The sequence below is a fragment of the Dreissena polymorpha genome, chromosome 11 (genome assembly GCF_020536995.1).
Source record: "Dreissena polymorpha isolate Duluth1 chromosome 11, UMN_Dpol_1.0, whole genome shotgun sequence".
Lineage (NCBI taxonomy): Eukaryota > Metazoa > Mollusca > Bivalvia > Myida > Dreissenidae > Dreissena > Dreissena polymorpha.
Genome location: NC_068365.1, coordinates 31,667,526 through 31,679,418, shown reverse-complemented (window position 1 = coordinate 31,679,418; position 11,893 = coordinate 31,667,526).

Genomic DNA, 11,893 nt, shown 5'->3' with positions numbered 1-11,893 from the left:
ATTCAATGTTACATCTAGACTTTTAACAGACTTCTTGTATGATTTTACCTAGTGACCTAGTTTTTAACAACCTATGACCTTCTTTCAAACTCGACATATATTTCAATTTATGACCAATTTTCATGAAGACCAGGAAGAAAATGTGATCCCTAGTGTACTAGTGTAAACAAACTTTTCTGTAATTTGACCTGGTGACCTCGTTTTTGAATGCACATGTCCCACTTTGGATCTTTACCAAGAATTCATTGAGAAAAACATTCTGACCAATTGTCATGAAAATCAGGAAGAAAATATCACCTCTAGCATATCATTTTTTCTATGATTTGACCTGGTGACCCATTTTTATCCGAATATGACCCACTTTCCATCTTTACCTTGATTTTATTGAGATGAACTTTCTGACCAATTTTCATAAAGATCAGGAAGAAAATGTGACATCTAGAGTGTTAACATACTCTTTCTATGATTTGACCTGGTGACCTAGTTTTTGACCTCACATGACCCAATTTCAAACCTGATCTACATTTACAAGAAATGTACATTCTGACCAAGTTTAATGAATGTCAGACAGAAAATGTGTCCTTTAGAGTGTTAATAATATTTTCCAATTATAAGACCTAGTGACCTTCTTTTTGAAAACGATATTATATGTTGCCCTCCGGAAGGACCGAAAACGAAATTGGGATTGAGTGATCGGTTCAAGCGGAAACACAGAACATTGTATTTGAAAACTAGTCTTTGATATTTATTGTGGAAAATGACGTTATTTCCACTAAAGTCAGAAATTATATAACATCTGCAAACAATACTACATATATTTGCGTTTCAACTTATATGGATATGTCGACATGGACTATTTTAATTGTTCATACTTAGCATCGACCAATAAAATATGCCGAAGGTGGGAGTGGTTAACCTTATTTTAACCCCGTATGACATTCAAAACTTATGAAAGACAACAAATTGCTCGCTCACATTGACTCATGCAACTATTCAAAGTAAGTAACAATATGACAATTTTTCAATATTAAATAACTCGACTAGATGTTTTGACTAGAAGTGTCTCATTTAGACAAAGAAATGGAAGTAATACATCCAATGCCCTCTGTCTTAGACTAACATATCCAGCACATTGTAACGTCCATAGCGTAGGCATTATTCCACATTATACTTGCATCGTTTGCAAATGAAAGTGTCCGAGCCTGCACTGTGTAGAGCTTCCCCTACACAGTGCGGCTTCTTGTGGAAGTAGCACTCGCACATCCCACACGCATCTGAAATATATCATAATAATTATATGTACGGTACAATGGACAAAATACATCCATTAATGGTATCAAATAACCTTATTCGTTCTTTTTTTCTAAATTACGTCATTATCATAAAATTATTGAACGGTTTTATTTAAAACATATCAATAAATCATGCACTTTATGTTCAGTTTTCCTTAGATAATGATTTCGTCATAAGATATGACATTGATCTGCATATAAAGTCATTGATACCCATTTGAGTATTTTCGAACAGGTGAATTTGTTTAAGCTGTAACTTGTCCTTTATATTGGCCTGTATGTATTTCAATGCGTATAACGATAAACTATACTACAATTTTCTATTGTTATACTGGATTACCAAGTTTCCTCTTTAAATACACACAGCGATTGATTCGTAACTCAAATATCTATTACAGATAGATAGAATTCCTCCACACGGTGAAAATATTTGTTGTTTTACTTTACAATCTAAGTAGTGAAATGATTTTAAAATTTTACAATCCTTACCAACTCTTCCTCCCCTTCTGGTTTCATACCAAATGCAGGACAGCACTCTTAAACATTCACTGAATAGAAAACATGGTAAATGTAGGTCATGTGAAACATTATTATACAAACAACTTAACATATTATCCCGAAAATTCGATTATGAAATACATTTTTGATAGACAAATTAAGCGCTTACAAAATTTATTAAAACATAAACCAAAATAGGTGCATTAATACATGATGGCTTGTAGTTATACCGACACTTGCCTTAGAATAATTAAGTGGAATTTGTTTGATATTAATACAGAAGCATTCATACGATAGTCTGAAGTGTTGAACTTTCCACTCAAAATTCACTTGTAACATTCAAATGTATCGATACCTTCATATAAAAGAAGAGTGGCTGCAATCTCTTTTCTTTTGGTGAGCACGTCCTTCGTTTCAAATATACATGGCAACCCCAAAATATGGCTTTCTGTGAACTGAATTTAGTACGTGTTTCAATAATGGGAACACATTTAAGCGAAAGGCCGGTTATTATTTTCAGACAGTTGTTTATATTGTGTACTAGTTGCTTGAATTTTGATGTAAAGTATAAATTTAAATGTCACATATTTTCCTTCGAAAAACAGCTCCTACGAAAAACACCTAAGGTTAAACTGTTAGTATGATCCTTGTTATCTTGAAATCGATAAGTATTATATATCTTATAGTATGCCACAGGGAGAAGAAAATTAGGCAGCTTGACCGGGTCTCGAACCCGGGAACCTTTGCTTACAGGGCCAATGCTCTACCGACTTAGCTACCCGGTCCCCTAAACGCACTCTCCCCTATATATTGACGAAATAAATTAATTTGGACAGGAAAGTGGAACAATTTGTATAGAAAGTTACTTTGCATGTACTTCAATACAATGAGATCTAAAGACCTGCATTATGAAAATGAAAGTAAAATTGTGCGAGAGTTATAACTTACCAAAGAACGTATACAGTTAAAAAAATCCCGAAGTTGTCGATCCGTCGAGAGCAACCGAACCAAAAATTAAAAGTAAAACATTGCCAACTCGGTTTTATTGAGTCGGTTCATGAGAGATAATGAAAAATTCAACATCTCTCACGCCCCTAAAGAATAGAAAGCAAACCATTAATATTTAGAAAATTGATATTTACCGGCTCATTTGTAACCTCGTTGGCCTTTTTCCTATGGTCAGGACCTTGGTGGAATTCAAGCAACCGAGAGCCGACGATAACAAATGGTGCACCAGTACATGGTTTTTTAGTTCCTTTTCTGACATGTGTGTCATCCTTGAAGCGCATACGATGAGAACCTGTAGTGAGTGACAACATATAGTGAAGTTATCATTAAACAGACGTTATTTTAAAAAAAGAAAAAAAAGAATATGAGGCCAGTGCTCTGCTTGTTGTTGTTCGCTTATGACAACAGTTCAAGCATTGTATTCCAGTGTAAACATATACATAATGTTCTTTCTAATGTTATACGTTCATTACAACAATACAAGCATAGTACTATATTGCCATCATACAGCCCAGGCTCTGCTTGTTGCTGTTCAAGACAACAGCCAATGCATGGCATTCTATTGTCAACAAATACAACATGCTCCGCCTGTTGTAATATGTACATCTCACAAGCCAAGGCATGGTGTTCTATTATCAACATAAAGAACATGCTCCTCCTGATGGCATATGCACATAAAACCAACCAAGGCATGGTATTCTTTTATCAACATAACAAACATACTCCGCCTGACGTTATATGTTCATGACCACAGCCAATGCATAGTATTCTATTGTCAACATATAAAACATGCTCCGCCTGTTGTTATACGTTCATGACAACAGGAGAGGCATGATATTATTTATTGTCAGCATATAGAACATGTTCTGTCTGTTGTATTATGCTCATGACAACAGTCAAGGCATGGTATGCTAGTGTCAGCATACAGAACATTACATTACAATCAACACAACAATACATGCGTGAAATTTTTGTAAAAAGTTTAAGGTTAAAAGTCTAATCAAAGACATAATATGAGCGACTGAACCAGCAAATTTTCGCCGATGATTACCACTTGTTTACACACACACACACACACACACACGCACGCACGCACGCGCACGCACGCACGCACGCACGCACGCACGCAAGCACGCACGCAAGCACGCACGCACGCACGCACGCACGCACACACACACACACACACATACACACACAAAATACACGAAAGCATTTTAAACATTTTATTTGTAACAATCAATCTCAACTTCAAACAATCATTTTAACAACAAAAATGTGATACTCGCCTGAAAATAATTAAGTGATTTATTTATCCGACATCGGCGAAGCGGTTATTCTCTACGTCTTTGGCTTTTGGAATCGCAGACTCGCAGAAGTTGGCAGAAGTGTAATGGCGGACAGTCACGTGACTGACAATATGGCGGCGGTCTAATTATACATTTTGAAATGGTATTTTGCTGTTAGTTAGTTGCTCTAGTGAATACACGTATGAAAATCAATCCTTCGTGGGTCTTGTGTATTAACTATCCCTCTAAGGGTCTAGACATTAATAATAAAACATGTCTGCAATGCCCAACGACAATTGCTTTCGCGATGATAGATTTCAGCACTCAGCTGATGGAGTATATATTGAGTGTTTAGATTGTCCTTCGTCAACTGATGAAGTAATTAAAGGGATTTCTTCTATGTCAATACATAAAAGCAGTGATATTACAGGAAATGTTGCAGACTTTTTCATTGACTGCAAGTATTTTATATACCACATCTTGTACATGTTTTCAATTATATTTTTAACACAGGAATTTATCCAGAGTCATGGACAAAAGGCGCCATTGTTCCAATATATAAAAAAGGGGAAAAGTATAATCCCTCTAACTATAGAGACATCACTTTGGTAAACATAATGTCAAAAATATTTTCATTAATCCTCCGTAATCGCATTAATAAGTGGTGTGAAAGTGAAAACATATTTAATGATGCTCAATTTGGATTTAGAGATAACCGTAATACGGTTGACTGCATTTTCACACTTCATTGTATTATCCAAAACGACTTAGCAAATAATATGAAACTCTATTGCGCATTTATAGATTATGAAAAAGCATTCGACACGGTCATCCATGACGCATTGTGGGTAAAATTAGTTCAGTCGGGTGTAAGTTGTAAAATGCTAAATATGATTAAGTCAATCTATCAAAATGTCAAATCCTGTGTTAAAGATACTGACAACAATTCCTTTTCGCATTTTTTTATATTTCATTAGGGGTCAAACAAGGGGAGCCTCTTTCTCCTCTCCTATTTATTCTTTTTATAAATGATATAACTGATAGTTTAGATTTTGAGAAACTCACTTGTCAGGATATAGACAGACTATCTTTGCATGTGTTATTATTTGCTGATGATATTGCGTTATTTACAACAGATCCTTATAGCTTACAAGCGCAGTTGAATTGTATATATACTTACTCTCGAAAATGGGGTCTAAAAATAAATGTTAAAAAGAGAATGTATATTCGAAAAGAAGAAAACAAAAAATAATTATCTATGGTCATTGAATAATGAAATAATTGAAATTGTTGACAAATTTACTTACCTTGGTATCAAATTCAATTATAATGGTTAACTCAATGACGCTGTCAAAACCCTCAATGAGCAAGCCTTAAAGGCATATAATCACCTTTTGTCTATATTTAGTAGAGTAAAACTTGATGTAAAAACAAAACTGTTACTTTTTGACAGTCTAGTTGTACCCATAATTACATACGGTTGTGAAGTTTGGGGGGTCTATAAAAACAATGAGGTTGATAAAATACATCTCAAATTTTGTAAATACATATTAGGTGTACGTCAACAGACATCAAATGCAGCCGTCTTAGGCGACCTTGGACGTTTTCCATTATCTATTATATGTAAAGAGAGGTCCCTCAAATTCTGGTGCAAAATAATTTATTCACCAAACTCACTTATACGATCTATGTATGATAAGAATATCACAGATAACACGTTTATAAACACTAATGTAACACTATGCTGGACAAAAGCTATCAAAGACCTTATTGGCAATTTAGGCTTTAGTTATTTATTGCGTGAACATGTTAACATAACAGAACATTATCCAAAACTTAAACAACGTCTTTGAGATCAATACGTCCAGTCATGGTATGATATTATAAATTCGCAAAGTAAATTATATTATTATGTTAAATTTTAAAAGGATTATACATTTGAAAAATATATAGATTGTGTTGATGATTGTCACAGAAAAGCTCTAACAAGATTCAGACTAAGCGCTCATTCTTTAGAAATTGAAACTGGTAGATACAATTACATTCCTAGAGAAAACATGACATGCAAACTGTGTAACAGTAACATGGTTGAAACAGAATATCACTTCTTATGTATATGTACGATTTATCAAGATCTAAGAATTAAGTATAATGTTAACCAGTCGTTTTATACTGTCAACAAGTTCACATCTATGATGTTGAGTGATGTCCTAACAATGGCTCGAACCATGGAAATTGCAGAGAGACAGTCAAAGGCAACGGGGAACAATGAATTGCAGAATCACGACAACGTCAACAAACTAAGATTTACGCCGCGGAATCGTAGTACTCAAAGCAGGTATATGTCAAGAGCAAAGTCACAATCAGGACCCCAGGACCGAAGACCTAAATTCAACAGTGTTTGCAGAAACTGCGCAGGTAAATATCGTCATGAATCACTAGCCCTGCTCAAGGAAAAGAATATAGATATTGCCATAAATTTAATCACTTCAAAGCTGTGTGCAAAAAACTAAAAAGCTCTACATCCAGAGTACACGAAATTCACGAAAACGAAACCGGAAGTTGTACCGACGCTGCCGCAGGCCCTGAGTTAGCATTTGAACTCGAAATAGTTAATACAATCTCTACCTTAGATGAGAAATGACATGGCATTTCCAATCAAGAATTTTTTCACGTTTACAAACATTTGTGAATTAGCACCAAGTACCTGGTAGATGAACATTCTCCCAGAAGTTAGTGAGGAAATGACATTTTAAACAACAGCTTGCTTCAACCGTTTGTTTGTCAGTTATTGTTGTCATGTTTGTATGATAGTTTTATGTTTAATATTGTTATTTGAAGATCGTTGAATTCCAATTCAATGAAATACAAATAAAGCAATTCATGGTCGTATCTCATATATATTGTAACACCATGTGTTGATAAATAGTGTAACCATCTAAAATTTAAAAATTGTTTAACGAGAAAGCAACCTAATCATTTAAATCATGCATCACTATATTTGTTCATTTTGTTAAACTTCAATCTTAAAAGAAAGGAGCGATGGAGGAGCCCCGCCTATTGCTCCGCTCAGCGATTAGATGCTGGCGGTATTTTGTATGCATGTATTGCTGTAAGTTATTTGCTCTTTGATGGCGGTAGTGAATAAACGTATGAAAAATCAATCCCTCTTGGGTCTTGTGTATTAACCATCCCTCTAAAGGTCTAGACATTAATAATCATAAACAAAGCAACATTACACAATTGACGTTGCTTAGTAGTTTTATAAATTGCTACGTAATCTTAAAAAAAAGATAAAAAATATCGTTAAATATTGAAATTGAATAATAGAATTGGCCGAATACTTTTGCAATACACACGTTTAAGTGAGTATGATTACGAATATTAATTATAATATTTAAAAAAAAAAACATACAAATTTGTATATTATATTAGATTTATAATCCGATTACGTTTATTAACATTAGCGGATACACAGCATATGGAAGAGTTAAATAATACAGTACATGGGACGTTTCGTGAGAGCACGGAAATCTGATTCGTTACGACAGCTCTGTTTTCCTACGCCACGCCTAAAAAGAAATTGCTAACAATAATACCATATGACGCAAAAACACCGTCGCAAAAGAATTCTAATTATATCTTGAAATATAAGGTATTTGTTTGTTTCTTAGTTATTTAAACAACTGATTGTATGTACTGTTATCAGTCATTGTTGTGTGTGATTCGGAAATAACCGAACTATTATGCAAGTACTGTAAAGAATCTTTTAATCGATCACTTTGATGTCTATTGATATTGTATCGCTTAACGGAACTTGTCAAATCGTATTCTTGATTGGGCATCTTCCTTTGTACATTAAACATAATGCATATATAATTATTCCAGTGACAATCTTACATGAACACAACAAAGAATTTTGAGATTAACTATTAAGTAATGCTTGCATTAAATTTAATTGAATGGTTTCCTGATAGCATTCTCTTGTATGATTTCGTATATATAGGTTTATGTGCAAGTATTCTTTTGGTCAAAGGAAGAAATCAACGTTTACTAAGCTGATAAATGCAAACATAAATATTAACTGACATGTTCATCACTTCACGTCTCAGAATGGCGTAGTTCTAATATTCCCATCATAAGTTCGAAGTTTTATTGCGTATTGAGCGCGGGGCAAACATATCGTGGATGGAACACCTAAGAAACACAACGAACGTCGTATGATCGACCACAAAAGTTAGACTTTCAGAAGCAAACGCGCTTACATCGTAGCTAAACCGCCAAAGTGTGATCGTTTTTGCGACAATAACCCGATCGACGTCAAAGGATGATTTCACCTGGATAGCCAATTAGTCATAAACGATTTCTAAACAGTTCCACAGAGCGTCTTTGTCCTTCCGGCATTCTCACCGAGCAGCTTCTGCAAACATGAAAACATGACCTCATTAAACTATGTTTTACTTTACATGACAAATTCATTAGGATGAACCTCTGGGTTCATGTATATTAAACAACCTGTTGCGTTTTGGGGGTTCCCGTAGCGTCTTTGTGCGTTTTCCTCATGACAAACGGTACGTATGCGAATACTATCGCGTCACGACGCCGTAAGAATGCAAAACACAGTAAGGATTGACGAGGTATACCCCCAGGCCACCTCGGCTTAATTGTTGTGCATCTGACAACGCCATAAGTACGACAAGTTACTTGACACTCACAGATTTAACTCAGGTCATTGCTGTAACCCCCTGTCACTTCGCAGCGGTGATACCCTAATCAGCGTCCTGTGCACTTCACGATGGAAAAAAGCGAAATACGGAAGTGCATGGTTTAGGGTTCGTCGACATTCATGGAGTTTATAATCAGCAGTGAATTTCTTTTGATAACTAGACCGCGAGTACCGATATTAAAAAATTGGCACGGTTAATCAGGAACTCATGGTAGAGTTTTATAGGCATCAAACATTTCCATGAGGTACATTACCAGTGTTGCGGGTTCTGCGTTTTTTAAGTGCTCCTGCAGTGGTTCGCTTAAGGGCCGTACAGTTTCTATGAACGCTTGTAGACGAGTCGGCGAGTCGATAAGGGGACACTCGAAAGTGTGTGTACCACTTCGCTGCGCATGAGCTGGTGTGTGCAATTTGAACATAAGTTGGGTTGTTCCGGTGTTTGTTTATTTTGCAGCACAAACGAGACAGGAACTTCATGAGCGTAAGGCTGTCTGGGCGGATTTTCGCGACTTTCCATATGGTAACCGGTTCCAGGTTATTGTGAACTTTTTTAAATAACAAAAAATAGTTATGTTTTAAGCTTCATTCGCCAGTGTCTGGTTTCGTGTTGATGCAACGACTTTTAAAAAGAAAGATACCCATTTCTTTGACAGGAATACACTGTTGGTTTTGAAGCTCATTAGATAGTCTTCAAGGTGATATTTCTGCAGAATTTTCACAATATCTGGAATGAAGCCAATTTTTCGGTTTTCGCACAATCTGCGAGTAAAGACCATTGTGTATTTGTTTATTTCTTATCCTTATGCTCATGGACGTGATAATTCCATACAAAGTATAGCAAACATTAGCGAATTTTTGTACTTAAATGCATAATTAATATTAAATTTATATCACGAGCATGATACAGCCGCTTATGTAAAAAAACGTAAGCGATCGTGAATTACTTTCGTTTTTAAAGATAGGACATGTATGTGCATTATGACATGTTTGAACGCATACCTAAACACGTTTTAGTTTCATATTTGGACGATTAACTTAACAGTTACAATTATATATTAACATATTATTGTTTAAGTAACCTGTTGCTTCCCTATTACTAACTGAGTATTCACGACCGACTGAGTTCACAAGAGCTCAAATAAACGTCAAGCCAATCAGAAATAACATTTACATCCGGGGATTGACTTGCTCGCAAAATACCAAGCCGCCTTGAGTCATATTTATGACTATCCGATATAGGATGGTTTGCAATATTGCACCACGTCTTTGTTTCATTTATTCGAACTTATCCTAAAAAACTTTTATTTTTGATAGCCTTTTAGATTTTCATTCAGTCAACTGTTCCTTTTTACATTTACGTCAGCAGAAACTTCCCTGTATTTTGCCAATAGACTTTCTTCTACTTCGAACTTCCTACAGTCAATTGCTGACTATTACAGGAAGGCCTTTTATAGGCAGATATGGACACTGTCGAGTCCGTTTCCTGGGAAGAACCAATACTTGGTGTCTATGGAGGAGATAATGAGAACGCTCCTCGACTAGAGAGCAAACCCACGAACTCCCGATCGCTAGGCGGACACCTCATCCATTACACCACCACTTTCAACGCCGTCGGCGCCCCCGTTCAATAATAATCCTGAATAATAATCGCAACCAGTCATATATGCTTTGTAATTTATCTAGCCATTGCATATTAAGTTCTCTAACGTGCACATGAATCTTAAGATATTTTTTTTGCGAGTGTTTTGTCAACCGTAAGAAAACTACTTTGATTAAACATTAAAGTCCCCGTTCGCGGATATATATATGGGCAGAATCGTAAGAAAACGTGTTTTTATTGAGGATATCACTGAAAATCCGTTTGAACTCGGTTAAAAACAATCAATAAAGCGATTTTTATTTTGGGGTCGAGTACGGTAAAGTACGAAAACGACCTAATTAATATTCATGATTCGACACGTTAAATCAAACCTAAACAAACAAAATTGCGGATACGGGCGAATTTAGCAGAGAGAAGGTAAACACAAATGCAAATACATCTGTTACAGACGGAAACTGAGTGGCAACGCTACGTTTTTCCTAAATCTATGTAGGTTATCTTCCATATGCTTATAATGTTTAGCGAAAGCTAAATATAGATATAATTTGCATAACTCGCGATGCTGCAATGATTTTCGCCTATTGCATGTATTTATGATCATTTATATATTATTTTATCTATTCAAAACCAATTTTGACCAGGTTTTCGATGTCAACCTCGATAAAAAAATATACTTCAATGAATTTACTTATAAAGTTTTTTCTCGCTATACGATTTATATGCAAAACAACGATCTATTCCGCGAACGGGGACTTTAACCTTTTTCCCCTGCTGGTAAACAGGGTCAGATCCACTCAAAAGACCAAGATAGGCCTCAGGGGCGTCGGAAGCAAAGTGACATTGGGGCGGCGGAGGGGATGGGTATTGGCGGGGGTATCCCCCTCCTGTTGGTGGGGGCCCGGGGGCCTCCTCCGTAAAATTTATCTAATTGTATCATCAACTGGCGCATTCTGGTGCGTTTTATGCCTGATACCTGACCTTATACACGTCTATTGGAGGCATATTCTGAATGACAAAAGTTGTGACAGACAGACGATTATGAAGTGATTTCTATATGTCGCAGTTTGTACTTTGTAGCAGGCGACACAACAATAGGGATCATGTGGGCTGAAAGAACGTTCTTCGGGATTTTTTCCCCAGAAATTCCGTTTTGGAAATTTGAAATTCGTTGGTTGGTTTGGAGTAGACATATTGAAATGACACAAAAAGTGGTAAAAAGATTAAATACTTTGAGTTATTAACTTATTACAATTAATTCAGGTATCTTGAGGTATCTTTAATTTTGTGATAATTAAGGACTATTGGATATCAGCACATTTGTTTCATGTCATACTTTCCTTTATATTAATAAAAAGAATAAAAGGCTTAGATCAAACCGACAATTAAAGATTCCCAGGTTTTATTATTCAAGAATAAAGGGATTATCGTTATAGAAGAGACCGATCAATAAACAAACATAATTGACACGTGCATTACCGCGGGC